The following is a 15,828-nucleotide window of genomic DNA, read 5'->3' as shown; positions in this document are numbered from 1 at the left end:
AATAAATAAATAAATTAAAAAAAAACTGTGCAAGTTTCTTCCTCTCTGTAAGGTATGTTAACATCAAAAAAAAAAGAGAAGCCTGGCAAACCAAGTATCATAAAATTAAAAAGCTTTATGGCTAAAATCACAAGAAACAAAGACAAGCAGTAAGAGACTGGAAGAATGCATCTGCTATGTATCATTTTGATCAGTGATTGTCATGCTAGGAAATTCACCCATCAGGGAGGGGACAGGATGTGATGATGTGTGCAGGCATTCTTGGTTAGCACCAGTGTGTACTTGCCCACACACTACCAGTGTCTAGTGAGCAGATTCCAGGATGCTGTTAATTAAATACTCTGCAAGGCACAGGATGATGCCAATCAAGATGTACCTAGCCTAAATGTCAACATTGCTAAGGCTAAGTAAGTTGATTCAATGCATCTACAAATTAATAATTAAAATCCAAAACATTATCAACAGAAAGGCAGAACATCATATAAATTACAACTTCATGATGACAGCCATTCAGAGATGAGAAACTCATGAAAAAAAAGCTCAACCTCATGAATAACAGAAAAAATGCAAATAAGGCTGGGGAAGTTAGCTGGGAGAGCACTTTCCTAGCATGGACTAAGTCCTGGCCTAACCCTGACACCATGCAAGTTGGGCACAATGGCACATTGATATCATTCTGGCATCTGGGAGGTAGAAGCATAACCACGTTCACCTTCACAGTTTGAAATCATCTGGGACAATGGTTCCCAATCTTCCTAATACTGTGACCCTTTAATACAGTTCCTCATGTAGTGACACCCAACCATAAAATTACTTTCGTTGCTGTTATAAATATCTGATATGTAACCCCTGTGAAAGGGTCATTTGTTCCCCCAAAGGGGTTGTGACCCACAGGTTGAGAACCACTGGTCTAGGCTAATATGAGACACTCCACCATCCCCCCTAAAAAGCCGGCAGGATGAATAAAACCCTTTAAGTAGGGAGAAGAGACTGACATGTATATAAATATAAGACAGCATCACCTTTTTAGAGAAGTTTAGAGTTCCTACCAATCCCAAGACTCAGGACATGTGAAACCAACCTCCAAAAACAGAACATAGGAATCTGTCCTGCAGCAATGACCACACAGATAGAGGTTAGTAATCAGGAGACACACACTATCCTTTTGCTTGTAAAAAGTACAAAACAGGGGCAACATTTACATGTGTATTAATAGAAGATAGCTCAGCATCAATTTTTAATAGAAAACATTAAAGTTTAATCACAAAAAACTGTGGTCAATTTGCTAAACTGTCTGTGGTCATGAGAGTTTTAAATAGATCACTTAGCTCAAAACAAACAAATGAACAAAAGCATCTGCCGAAGATGAGAGCACAGAGGTTAATGCTAATAAATTAGTATGTGTTGGGCCAGTGGTGGCACATGCCTTTAATCCCAAGAAGGCAGAGGCAGGCGGATCTCTGAATTTGAGGTCAGTCTCATCTATAGAACCAGTTCCAGGACAGGCAGGACTGGCTACACAGGGAAACCCTGCCTTGAAAAAACAAAACAAAATTACTATGCAAGTTCAAGCTTGCTGAAGATGACATTCAAAACAAACATTTCTTTTTCCTTTCCCTTTTATTTCCTTTTTTCTCTTTCTCTTCCCTCCCCTACTCCTCCTTCCTTTTCACGTGCTGGTGATGTAATCTACTGTCTTGCATGCACTAGGCCAGTGGTCTACCACTGAGTTACATTCCAAGCCTTCTCTTCACTCCTCTAAGGGTTGTGCATCTACTCTTCTCTATTCATTCTGCTTTTTTTTTTTTTTTTTTGGTTTTTCGAGACAGGGTTTCTCTGTGGTTTTGGAGCCTGTCCTGGAACTAGCTCTTGTAGACCAGGCTGGTCTCGAACTCACAGAGATCCGCCTGCCTCTGCCTCCCGAGTGCTGGGATTAAAGGCGTGCGCCACCACCGCCCGGCTTCATTCTGCTTTTATAGCTAATGAACTGATAGTGATTACCTTCTTACAAGATGAGCACAGCTCATCACCTTTTATAAAGTTTTACTAGACCATAATCATTTTCTTTGTGCTGTCTACTGTCTAAGGTTGATTAAAAAAAAAGAAACTACAATGACAAGAGTAGTAGCAAACTAGTAACAAACACATGGCCCATAGAGCCTAAAAGATTCACCATCTGGCTTTTTGCAGAAAAAACTTTTTATCATTATTTTCTTCTTCTCTCCTCCCCCTCCTTTATCCACTCTGAAGTTTCCAAAGATCCTTCACAGGGTCTCCCTATGTAGCTCAGGCCAGTCACAAATTAGGAACATAGCTCAGTGATTGCCTCACATGTGTGGTGAAAGCCCTGGGTTTGATTCCTAAAACTGCTGGTAGTCAAATTCCATGTAGTCCAGGTTGAATTCAAACCTGAGATTCTTCTTTCTGTCTCAGCTTCTCCCAAGTGCTGGGATTATGACATGTGCCACCATGCTAGTTTTGGTTTTTTTTTTTTTTTTTTGGTTTTTCGAGACAGGGTTTCTCTGTGGCTTTGGAGCCTGTCCTGGAACTAGCTCTGTAGACCAGGCTGGTCTCGAACTCACAGAGATCCGCCTGCCTCTGCCTCCCGAGTGCTGGGATTAAAGGCGTGCGCCACCATCGCCCGGCTCATGCTAGTTTTTTTTTTTTAATTTTTATTTTATGAGCACTGGTGTTTTGCCATGGGTGTTGGAAATTGAACCCTGTGGAAGAGCAGTCAGTGCTCTTAACTGCTGAGCCATCTCTCCAGCCTTGTCAGCCTTTTTTTTATGAACATAAACATTTTTAACATTGGGCTAGACAAAGATTTTAGATATACCACCAAAAGCTGTTTTCATTAAAAAGATGAATAGATGTCATTAAAATGTAATACTGATGCTTTGCAAGACAATGCTGGAAAAACTAACACCCCAACACTGAGGAAAGTATTTGCAAAGAAGTGAAAACACTTAAAAATATTCTTTAAAAAAATGTATATGGGTATTTTGCCTACATATATGTCTGTTCATCATGCGTGTGCCTGGTGTCTGTGGAAGTCAGAAGAGGGCATCAAATCCCTTGGAATTAGAGTTACAGATGACTCTCAGGTAGGTGTTGGGAATTGAACCCAGGTCCTTTGGAAGAGCAGCAAGTACTCTTAACCACCAAGCCATCTCTCCAACTCCTAGAACACATTTTTTAAAAAGCTCTCAAGACAAGAACAAGTTATTTTGTTACTCACTTGCCCACTGCTTTTTCAGTGTACTAAGTATATGGTTCTTTTTACTCTGGTCCACCATTTTAGCCTCTCCATCTTCCCTATTCTTAATTAACTACTGGGAAATGGACTGGTGGTATACATAAATTGTGTTTTTAGAAGTAAGTATATGATCACAGTTTGATGTGAACAATTACAAACACGTACAGACACATTTTACTTAAAGGGGAAAAGGGGGGAAGGGGCAATAGGTTGAAGCAATGGCTTAATGAGAATCTAAATTCAAATCCCAAGAACATGCATAAAAAGACATACATGGCTAGGATTATCTGTATAATCCCAGCACGGTAAAGAAGACAGGAAGACTGATGGGGCTTGCTGTCTTCCAAACTAGCTTCAGGTCTGGTGAGATCCTTAAAACATGAGCAATGTGCACTTGCACACACATGCACACATAAATAAATAAATCTGAGTATGGTGGTATACTTTTGATATCCAAGTACTTAAGAGGTACTTGCAGATCAGGAGTTCTAAGTCATCTTCAACAAAATCGTATTGTCTCAAAAACAAACAGGAACTGGGGAGATGGCTTAGAGAATACAATATTTGGCTATTTGGACATGTAAGCTTGACAACTTGAGTTTGATACCCAGAACCCAAGAATGAATCTAGATGTCATGGTCAGCTGTGTAGCAAACACAAAAGAAATCTTTGGAATGGAAAGACCCCTAGCCATGGAGGCCAAAGATCAATCCATTCTCATTTTCACAGGTTGTCCTTTGACATCCACACATGTACAGTGGCATGCCAGACCATTCTAATACAAAAATACACAAATAACTCAAATTTTCAAAATAAGCCAATTCCCAAACTTTAAAACAAAACAAAAAGACTTTGGAGGTACACCAAAGCAAATATGTACATGACAAATGAACATATGGAAAGAGGCTCAACATCATTAGCTAGGCAGAGGCCATGTCCACCTACTAAACGGCCAAAACAAAACATAACAAGACAATGTCAAACGCTGAGGAGGACGTGAAAGAAGTCAGGCTTTCTGCACACAGCAATGGTAGAAATGCTAAAATGTAATGGCTACTTGATAAACAAACTGACAGCCTTTGAGCTGAACACACATAGTTAGTATGTGACCTGGCGATCACATTCCTACTACTGTTTTGTTCTTTTCTTTCATTTTATCCTTTCTCAGAGAGATACCCTGTTAGTCTAACCCTGAAATTCACCATGTAGCCCAAACAAGCCTCAAACTTAACGGCAACCCCTGCCTTAGCCTCTGAAATGCTGAGATTATAGGTATAAACCATATCAGTGCAGGAGAAATGAAAATCCATGTTCATATAAAAAAATATACACAACTGAGTGGTGATGATACACACCTTTAATCCCAGCACTCAGGAGGCACAGGTAGGATGTCTTTGAGTTCAAGGCTAGCTTGGTCTAAAGGGTGAGTTCCAGGACAGGCTCCAAATGACACAGAAAAGAAACCCTGTCCCGCAAAATCAAACCAAAACAACAACAACAAAAAAAAAACCAAAAAACAAAAAAACCCAACTATATACAAATGCATACAGCACCCTTTATTCACAAGCACTGTAAGTCTGAACAACTGAAACAAGTCATTCACAGGGAAATTAAGGTATGATCTATAACAAAAACACTACTAGGACATTCTGGAAAGGACCAAACTACAGACAGCCTCCAAAAGATGATTCATCTTAAAACTTTTCCCCATGGTGTTTGCAACAGGACCAGTGTGTATAACCCAGGCTGACTCTCTAACTCATGACTTTAAATAAATAAATAAATTTGAAAAAGTTCTACTTAGTGTTATGTGTATGGATGTTTTGCTTGCATGTATATATGTGCAAAATGTGTGCCTGGTACCCTCAGAGGTCAGAGGGCATTGGATCCCCTGGAACTGAAGTTAGGATGATTATGAGTCACCACATGGGATCTGGGAATCAAATCTGAGTTATCTGTAAGAGTAATGAAAGCTCTAAAGCACTGAGCCATCAGCTATCTTTCCGGCTCCATGCTTCTGACTCTAATTACTAAGATTATAGGTATGTGTCACCAAATGTAGAAACGCACAACTTTTTGAAGGTTCAGGAGCAATGCCATTTCACAGAAATTATATGTCAAAATTTAGACCTTTTCCTAATAATGTGGTATGATAGTCTTATGATGTTAAACATCATCAGCTCCCAGGTACCCCATAAACATGAGATAGCAAACCACTGAGATTGTATAGTAGATCATGGTCTGCAAAATGGCTCAATGGAAAAAGATGTTTGCTATGCAAGCCTGGAGACCTGAGTTTGATCTCTCAAATCCACATAAAAGGGGAGGACCAACTCCACAAAGTTGTTCTCTGATGGCCATACTGTGGGATGTGGTAGCACATGCCTTTAATCCCAGTACTCAAGATGCACAGATAGGTAGACCTCTGTGAGCTTGAGGCCAGCCTGGTCCACAGAGTTCTAGGCCAACCAGGGTTACACAGTGAGACCTTTTAAATCAAAACAAAACAAGCCTCAAATAATGGGGCTAGGATGTAGCTCAGTTAGAATTCTTGTCTAGCATGCATGAGGCCCTGGGTTCCATCCCCAGCACCACATGCAAGTGGTGGTACAACTATAATCCCAGAACTTGGGAGGTGGATGCAAGGGTTCAGAAATTCAAAATCATCTTCAGATATACAGCAAGTCTGAAGGCCAACCTGAGCTACTCAGACCCTTTCTCAAAACAAAACAGAAAACAAAACCCTTCTTTAAACAATCCTACAAAAGATGAGTAAAGTTTTCTATAATGCAAATTAAAAACTAAATTCAAAACAAAGAACATGTCACACTGCTCCACAGCATGGTCACAGACAGCCAGGGCTGAGCACCTCTTGGAGGTCAAGTCTGTAGCCAACAAGCAACAATGGAGCCAGTTTCACGGTACATTAGAAACCAGCTACTCTGCTCAATCTTCTAGTATGCCTCCCTTGACACTTTCCAAATCTTTGTGGACCAACCTGGGTACAATTGGTCCTATGTCCACAAGCTCTAACCATAATAGGTCTTGTGACTATACAATTATTAATGACCACTATCAAGCCACTGCCACTTCCTGCTACCTCTAAGTCAATTCCCTTCACTTCCAGGCTTTCCCTGTCATCACCACTAAAGCTCAGTGGTCACACTATTTTTATTTTGCTAATGGTCAGTCAGGCTGTTAATAAATGACAAGGCTTGACCTTGAGTTGTCACTAAATAGTGATGCTCCAGCATGAATCCTAATACCTTTGTGATGGTGCCCTATTGAATTTTCCAGCTGGTGTCCCCAACCTGGCTTTGCTCTATGCAGGATAACAAGTTGCTTTATTTTTCAATTCTTCTCCACCATTGACATAGCCTTTATTAGTTCCTCAATTATTCTGACTTAAAATTTACTTTTTTGAGATACTGGCTGGGAAGATGGCTATTGAGTGAATGCTGTAGGAGCTCCTTCAGCCAATAGCCTTTAAGATACCAGCCCACTTGGGCGTGATCTCTTTTGCTTTAAAAAGCAGTGGTAGCCCTGCTCTCTCTCTTGCTTCCGGTTCCTCTTCTGGCTACTAGACTATGTTCCTGGTTGCACAGAGGGCTATTGTCTAGGACAGTGATCTGTAAGTTTTCCCCTTAAATAAATAATCCTTTTATTAATCATAATTTCAAACTGGTGTGGGATTGTTTTGTGATTTACATCTACAGGTGAAGAAATTTATTTTGCTAGTCTGAAAATCTGAGTTTGATACCCAAAACATACATAAAAGTGGAAAGAACCACCTCCAACAAGTTGTATTCTGAACTCCGCATGTGCCCCACACCAAAATAAATAACATAAATACAGCAAGGACTTTGAGAGTCAAGGTTAGACCTACACACATACATGGCCAAAGTCCCAACTATCACAAATTATGCAGTCAAATTTCTAGCATTTGGGGAAATTCACAGGAGTTAACACATCCCTGAGGGCAATGGATGAATCTCATCCTGGGAAAATGACCTTTTGATCATGGCATTTCCCCTATCAGTTAAGGATAGGCCATTGTTATCTAAGGGCCCCCAAACTCAGGGTTTCAGGCAACCCTGGTGTCTTACATAGTAGCAAAGGGTTACTGGCTTTCAAACTTCACCTAGAGTATTACATGCGTGGAACATTTCTTTGATGTTAAAGAACAGCAGTCAGAAGCTGTTCTGTCATCTTATCAACCTATTCAGTTCCTTCCTTTTAAAAGTATCAAAAAAAGTATCTAAGATTGATTTTTAATTAAGTTTATGTATCTACATGTGGCTATGTACATGAGAGAGGAGGCCAGAAGTGTTGGATCCCCTGGAAATGGAGTTACTGGTTGTTGTAAGTTGTCTGATGTGGAATATTGTGTGCAAACTCAGGACCTCAGCAAGAGCAGAACACACGTTTAACAGTTGAACCATCTCTTCAGCCCTAAAATAATTTTTTTTTTTTTTTTTTTTTTTGGTTTTTCGAGACAGGGTTTCTCTGTGGCTTTGGAGCCTGTCCTGGCACTAGCTCTGTAAGACCAGGCTGGTCTCGAACTCACAGAGATCCGCCTGCCTCTGCCTCCCAAGTGCTGGGACTAAAGGCGTGCGCCACCATCGCCCGGCTAAAATAATTTTTAAGTTAACATACAAAATAATGGGTATCATAATGGCATTTTCATGTCCACCCCCCCCCAAGGTGGTAAGGACAGAACCTGGAGTCTTGAAGGCAACAATTCTATCACTCAGCCACAAACAACACAGTATCTTATTTTCTCAAGATCATTATTAATAAGCACCACCCCAAAGAATAAGAGCCAACTGCAAGGAGCAAAAGATGGAAACTTCAAATGTGACAAAATGATCTTCCTATTATTTGGAACCACTTCAAGTACTGGATATACCAAGGAGAAACCTTGTTTAAAAGGATCTTGGAATTTTTGATCCTATTGCACCTTTCAAGCTGTCTTATAGTTGTGTTGTGTGACATCTACCATGGTGTTCTCACCAGCAGCATATGTACTACATATGCGGGAGAGCAATGTAGACGCCTTTAAATATGACATAAAAACATACACGGATGGTGTTATCACTGCAGCTAGTATTCATTAGGCATACATGAGAGCCAAACTTTTCAATGGTAGGGCAGGCCTTTGTAAAGGACAAATGCTAGATTGAAGACAGTCAAAACTCTTCATCAGGCCTGACCAGCAATACTACCACTTCTTCTAATGAGGCTTATACTCAAATATTTCTATTTTAAAATTTTGTTTTATGTGTATGAGTGTTTTGCCTGCATACGTCTGTGCATTGGTGCCCACAGAGGTCAAAAGAGGGTGTCAGATCCCCTGGAACTGGAGTTACAGGTATTTGTGAGTCACCATGTGGGTGCTGGGAACAGAACCCAAGTCCTTTGCAAGAGCAGCAAGTGTTCTAACTGCCTTCTCTCCAGTCCCTTAATTATTTCTGCGGTTCTTTCTAAATATAAAACTCTTGAGTGTTCAAGGTGGGTGGTGGGGGTGGGGAACAAATCACCCAGGAAATGCTTTCCTGCTAGAAAAAACTGAAGCTGCCACTTGACCCCATTACAACTGCTACCCATTGAAGGTTCAGGTAGATGGGGCACATAGAGATCCTTAATGTTCCCTGTCTACAGTCAAGAAGGACACTTGGCCGGGACAGCTCTAGTCAGCAAGTTCACAGTAGGTCAGGTGCAGAGAGCTGGGTGCCCAGTCCAAGTGCTCTACAGGCCCTAGGGACTTGGCCAGCTCCAGAGTCCTGCTAAAAGTGCCAGAGACTTAAGTTGGTGAAGCTCTCACACAGTCATGCACAGCAACACAATAAGGCACGAAAGCCTGTGGTTCTACTTCACTTCCAAAATGAATCTGTCAGCAACATCTGAAAGAGAGTGGGGGTTAGTCACTTCATTTTCTCACTGTGGATGTTACCAACTGCTACACAACATCTGTCAGCTGATAAATGTGGGTACCCTTACTCCTGAAACAAAGGTGTAACTCAGCCTGTCTCTTGTCTCACTCTTATCCAAACTTTCCCCTAACCTTGACTTACTTCCTACATTAGAACTACCACACCCTCTCCTCCAATTCATCTCTTTCTATTCCTTCTACTAAACAAAAGTTCTGCCTGAGTAACACCTGAAGACATCTCTAACTCTCCTTCCTTTCTCAATCAGGGCCCTGTCCCCTCGAACCTAGCCCAACTTCTAAACATGTCTCTAAACACAATTTAACCTTTCCCTCTAAATGACTCATTTTCCAACGTCTCCAGGCCTCTGTCTATGGTGACATGAGCCTTGCCACCGAGTTGCTATGCACTATTCTCCTGTTAATCTTTCCTCTGGCATAAAGGTTTCTTTGATGTGTGGCTGAATTCAGTCACTTCTGAGCTTGCCATTAACTCTTTTTTTTCTCCAGGCATGGATGCCAACCATGTGCCAGGCACAGGAACATAAAACAAAAGCAATCCCAGTATCAACAGATCGGGATAATAGTTCTTGAACTAGTTGGTCCTCTTCTCTCCACAATCAATCTTCTGGAACCCCCTTGACAAGGCCCAGAAACCTAAGCCCAGCATAATTTCCTAGTTTTTATCTCCACGCTGACCCTGACTGACTCTTTTGGTCTGGCTTAACTGGGTACACTCAGGCCTGGTAGCTTCTTGATGCCTTTTCTCTTACTGTGGCTATTTGCTGATTTGGGAAAGCCCTCTGTTTCTTTTATTGCAGTCTGGTTAAATAAAAACAAACTCTCAGTAACCGATAACCATTCCACTCAATATACTGTATGTAAAGACTAACCCTCTTTTTTGTCTCATACACTGAGTACTCTTCTCAAATCAGATTGACTTTCATTTTGAGACAGAGTTTCAGTGTAGCCTAGGCTAGCTTCAACCTCCATAGATAGCCAATATGTGCCCCTAATACCTGAGCACTAGGATTATAAGCACTGGACACTATTCCTGGTTTATGTGGTGCTGGGTGTTAAAATTAGGTTTCATGAATATAAGGCAAGCATCCTACCAACTGACCTACCTTCAGCTCTGGAAAGGTCATTTCTTCCCAGTAATAGAGAATATGTCCTGGTAATTCACACCAACTTTCTTGAAGATAGAAAGGGGGTTTTAAACCACTGAGCACTGGAATAAGTACCCCCATGTGTGGACATGGATATTCTGTCACCATCCTATTTCCTGCATTTTGCTTTAGCCATGTGCTTGCTCTCTTGTCTCCAGTTATACATTAAACTGTTCTCTCTTACTTCTCAGGGGTCACTCATTTTTGTGGCACTCAAGTGTTGGCAGAATCAGCCACCACTGCTCTTTCTCATGACCAAATTCCAAGCCATGGGACTTTTGACCCTCTAATTGTGTTTCAATGCTCCCTGTCTCTACAACTGATATTCTGGGTCATATTAGCAATACTTCTAAATTGAAGGAAAGCCCGTAACTGGTTTTCTGGCTGCCAGTCAGCTCCTCCTGTGCAAATGTGACTCCCTGTCAATTAACATGGATCTGGAGAGGGTCCTCATAATAGCTGAGCTCTCTTCCCCAAAGGATCTGCTACTTGCTTCATTCTACTTTTCCAGAGTTCCATACCTGCATGGTTTCCCAAACAAATGGATGACCTGACCTCTTCTGCTCACCAAGTTCTTGAGGAGCCTTTCCCACTTGGTCTTTTACCTAGCTACTTCCTCCCGTCCTCCTGCATCAACAACTCCAGGGAACATTCTGAGGTCCCCTGAGTTGAGTAACAGTTCCCTTTTCTGTGTTTCCACATCAGTTATATTGCTCACCAGCCAGGCTGAAATCATTTACACACAAGTCATATACACCATGGTCTCTCCAGAGGCTAGCCTCTGGGCTAGAACACAGCTTGGGGGAGAGGGATGCAAAGGCTCACTTCCCTCTTGTTGACCAATTTCCTTAGGGCTTCTCTTAGCCAGTACCACTGTTGAGCTACTGCCACCTAGGGACAAAAGGCTGGCATTGCATCTCTCACCGCTGGGCATTTAACTAGACTGAACACACTGAATGCGATTGGAACACAAACCAGGGAACAGTTGATTCTGGAGGTGGAGAACTTGGCAGTTGGAGGCAGCTTCAAGCGATGTTTGTGTTCTGAATCAGGCCACACAATATAAGAAAGAGATCTTCTTCCAAGAAAAGAACAGACAGGGTTAGAGATGGTGTGTATGGGGTGTCACCCAATGCTAAGGGCTTCTGATTTAAATCTTTAGAGCTATTCAAAAAGCCCAGCACAATTGTTGTCTCCCTGCCCAAAGACTTCTAATGAGGAGAAACACTATCAGATCTGCATCTTCAAAAGTCAACTCCTGCTGGAGTGCAAAGGCAGAAAGAAAAGCAGTGAGTGTGGGAAGCAACTGAGTAAGCACAGGAAAAAGTATGTTCTTCCATCTTGCCCTTTCTACTATTGCCCGGTGACCTATTCCTGAACACATCCAAATTTGTTTCCCTCAAACTAGTGCTAACTGAAACAGAAACATTTCCTATTTCTTTCAGCTTCTTCCACAGACTTCAAAGTCACAGCATTAAAATTATTTTTAGATTTGTGTTTTGTCTGTACATATATGAGAACCACATGCCTGTTTGGTGCCTGCAAGGTCAGAAGGCGTCATAGGGTCCCTTAGAATGGGAGCTATTGACGGTTGTGTGCCATCGTTCAGGTGCTAAGCACTGAACACACAGGTCCTCTGCAAGAGCAACAAGTGCTCGTTTGCCAAGCCATCATCTCTCTAGCCCCACAGCATTTTAAAAATCAGATCTCAGCAGTTTTGTACACACATGTTCAGCGGCAATCATGTTCAGGGTTAGCTCGGACCTGTGCTCAAATCCTGCACTGGCCACTTCAATGCATGAGACTATCCTAAGTTTCACTTTCTTCTCTAAAATGGATATTGTAACACCTAGCTTAGGGGTTGGAGACATGCCTGCTGGGTATTAAACACATGGAACACTGCTGATAAATTCGGGTGATTATTTGTAACATCATGTATTCCACGGGTGGCATGCACAACACTGAGGTTTTCCTCATACATTCACATCTGCACAATACTTTCACCCTGCTATTCTGCAGGTAATTCAACACCGCTTACTCAAAATCTTAAGAGCTTCCCACAGAACATCAGAACCAGGCTGGAAGAACTTTCCAGAAAGATTATTTAAGGAGTTCTCACCTCTGTGTGTGTGTTTGGTGGTGGGGAGAGTGAGAAAGACCCCTAGCAACACTTGAATTTATTTTTGGTCCTTACAACTGGGAAAAGTGGGAGGCAGAGATGCTAATACTTAGTGGGCAGAGAAGCCAGGCATGCCATCCAACTTCCTACCATGCACAGAGCAGCCAGGCCCCCACAACTAACCATTATCTGACCTTAACTGTCTGTAGCAAGGAGGTTAGAAAAACTTTATCATCCGATCTTGCCCCCTTCTAGAGCACTGGCCATCGGTATCCCACATGAACACCTTCGACAATGGAAGTTCTGTCCAGTGAAACAAAGTTCTTTCAGCTGTCCTGCACATAGTAGGTGTCAAAACCCATTTTGACAGGCTTTAGCAGCAGAAGACAACAGAAAAGGGAGACTCTCCTTCACTCCCCATTGTTCAACTGCGTGCTACTAGATTTTCACTATTTATACATTATTTTACAAATGCAAACGTCCCGAGAACAGCTTTGTTAGAGATGGCGATCAATTTTTTTCCTTTTATTTTCTAGGACTTCCATACATACAAAAGAAAGGTCTGCACACTTCTAAACGGACCTCACGATCCGTCGCGCTGTATCCTGAAAATCGGTCACAAAAGAAATTTGTGGGATTTCCCGAGGGAGCGAGTCCGTGGGCCGTGACCTCTAGGCGCCCAAGGCCCTCGCTCCTCTCTTCCGCCCCCGGATCACCGGGCTTCCGAGACTTACTATGCAGGGCCCCCAGAAGCCTCGGAGCCCGGCCCCCCAAAGCGCGTGCCCACGCCGTGTCCTTCTCCCGCCTCTCTCGCGGGAGCCCAGAGAGGAATCTGGACCGGGGGAGGCTTGTCGCCGACCAGAATCAAACCGAGTCGGTTTCCCTCCGCCTAGCCACGGCCTACACACGCGTCTCCGTACCCAGGCCTTGCGCGGCCTGGGGCCTTCGGCCGGTGCAGGCCCGGCGGGAGCCCGCGGGACTAGGCGAGCTCAGGCTCTAGCGCGGCCTACTCTTTCGGAAGTCACCGGAGCCACCCGGCCTCACCTGAACAAGGGCGGGAAGGCCCGGGGCTCTGCTCCGGGGCGGGCGGCGCGGCGATAACGGCTCCGCACGGCCTCGGTAGCGGTGGTGGTGGCGGCAGAGCGGCTACGGCGGCGGCGACGGCGGCGGCTCCTCCTCAGCGCGCACGACCCGCTCCCTGGCCCCGCGGCCAGACACGCCCCCTTCTCAGCGCACTCGTCTATTGGTCGGCGTCTTCGAAGAAGCGGCTCTCATTGGTTGGGATGGCTGTCGCGGTACGCTGGTGAGTGCGGCGGAGGCAGGACTTCCTGTCGGCGCCGCCTGCGAAGGGCTAAAGCGGCCGGTGGAGACGCGGAGTGGCTAACGCTGGCCGTGGAGGGCTCTCGCTGGGGCATGGCCAGCTGCAGACGCTGATTGAGCGCAGAGGCCGAGGACTGGCTCTCTTTGTACCACGCACACCATGTGGTCCGCACCTGACGGGCTGTGCAAAGTAAGAAGTGTGGTCACCGGGAGCCCAGGCTAGGAGCTAGGATCACTAGTTCGAATCCCGGTTCCGACGGACGTTTCCGCTCAGGCTGCGGTTGAGCACCAGCTGACGTCACTACACCTGGCCTCAGTTTTCTCATCTAGTGAAGTGAATTAAGGAATGTGGTCAGCATGGCATTTCCAGAGGCTCTCACGTCAAAATTTTTGGTTTTAAGATTTTTTTTTTAAATGTGTTTGGATGGTTTTCTGCCTGTTCACCACATGCGTGCAGTGCTTACCGAAGTCGTAAAAGAATGTCGTAGGCTCTGGAACTGGAGTTACAGGCTATTGTTAGTTGCCATGGGGGTACTGGGAACCGAACCCAGGTCCTCTGCAAGAGCAGCCAGTGCTCTTAATTACTGAATTACCTTTCCAGCCCCCCTTCCTTTGAGATTTTAAGTGCATGCTCTGTGCCAGCCAGCCAGGCAGTGACTGGAAAACAACTGCCTGTCCCTTTGGGGACTGCTGTTCTGGGCTAGTGCGATCAGAAAAGAATATGCAAATTGCATGATTTAGAAAATTGTTTCTCTGTTTTTAGCATGTTTGTTTTCTTTTAGTCAGGGTCTTCCTAAGTAGAACTGGCTTGGAATTGTAGATCAGACCGACTTTGCCTCACAGAGATCTGCCTGTCTTTGCTTCCTGAGTGCTGAGTTTAAAGATGATATGTATGTTTTTGAGACAGAGTCTCATGTAGTCCAGGTTGGCCTTAAACTCTCTATGGCACTAAGGATGTTGGGGAAATGATCCTTCTTCCATTTCTCAAATTCTAACTTTACAGGCCTGCAACTCCACAACTGGTTATGTGGTCTTTTAAAGATAGTTTTATGGAATTTGAAAATACATTATATTTTAACATATTCTGTATGTATGTGTTTATATGAATATGTATATAGCAATCAAATGAAAGCTTGCAGGAGTCAGTTCTCTCCTTCAGTCTTGTGGGGTCTGGGGATTGAACTCAGGTTGTCACATTCAGCAGCCAGTGTCTATCAGCTGAGCCATCTCTACAGCCCTGTGACATTCTTAACCAGCTCTGCATAGTACAAAGTTATTTTAATATTATGTGTAAGTAGAGGCTTGTTAAATTATGGCCCATGTAGTTTAATGGTAAAATACTTTTGTAGCTCATCCAAGGTGTCTCACAAAAGAAAGGCTAAAAGGGTTGCCGGGTGGTGGTGGCGGCGCACACCTTTAATCCCAGCACTCAGGAGGCAGGCAGATCTCTGGGAGTTCAAGGCCGGCCTGGTCTACAAGAGCTAGTCCCAGGACAGGCTCCAAAGCTACAGAGAAACCCTGTCTCAAAAAACGAAAAAAGAAAAAAGGAAAAGAAAGAAGTTCACTCTTAGCTAGGCAGTGGTGGCACACACCTTTAACCCCAGCACTCAGGAGGCAGAAACAGGTGAATCTCTGTTGAGTTCAAGGCCAACCTGGTCTACAGAACTAGTTCCAGGACAGCTAGGTCTGTTACACAAAGAAACACTGTCTAAGGGGAAAAAAAAGTTCATTCTTGACTACATAGCAAATTTCAAGACCAACCTCAGCTACATGGGACCATATTTCAAAAAAAGCAAGTTATTAGTTAAGGTAAAAATTAGGAGTTTGCAAGATGGCTCAACAGGATGAAGCACCACCTAAATTCAATCTCCAGAACCCACATGGAGAGAACAGACTCCTGCAAGTTGTCCTCTGACTTTCATATCCACACGTGAGCACACACAGTACCTTTTAGAAAATATAAAAACCAAATATTTTAATAATTTTACTTAACCAACTATATACAAAATATTTCAGTATATAATCAAAGTTAAAA

General features: G+C 43.4%; 1 protein-coding gene and 1 pseudogene across 1 annotated transcript in view; both read right to left on the bottom strand.

The window, feature by feature from the left end:
- Positions 1-13,670, bottom strand: part of Elavl1 (ELAV like RNA binding protein 1) — a 43,527-nt gene extending 29,857 nt beyond the window's left edge. The window contains exon 1 of the mRNA XM_005366949.2: positions 13,518-13,670. The gene's annotated coding sequence lies outside the window, so the exon portion shown is untranslated. The remainder of the gene's footprint in view (positions 1-13,517) is intronic.
- LOC113458361 lies at positions 7,151-7,303 on the bottom strand (annotated as a pseudogene).
- Positions 13,671-15,828: the final 2,158 nt, after the last annotated feature.

The sequence above is a fragment of the Microtus ochrogaster genome, unplaced genomic scaffold (genome assembly GCF_000317375.1).
Source record: "Microtus ochrogaster isolate Prairie Vole_2 unplaced genomic scaffold, MicOch1.0 UNK15, whole genome shotgun sequence".
Lineage (NCBI taxonomy): Eukaryota > Metazoa > Chordata > Mammalia > Rodentia > Cricetidae > Microtus > Microtus ochrogaster.
The sequence above is the reverse complement of the archived record's forward strand: the minus strand, read 5'-3'. Positions and strand labels throughout refer to the sequence as shown.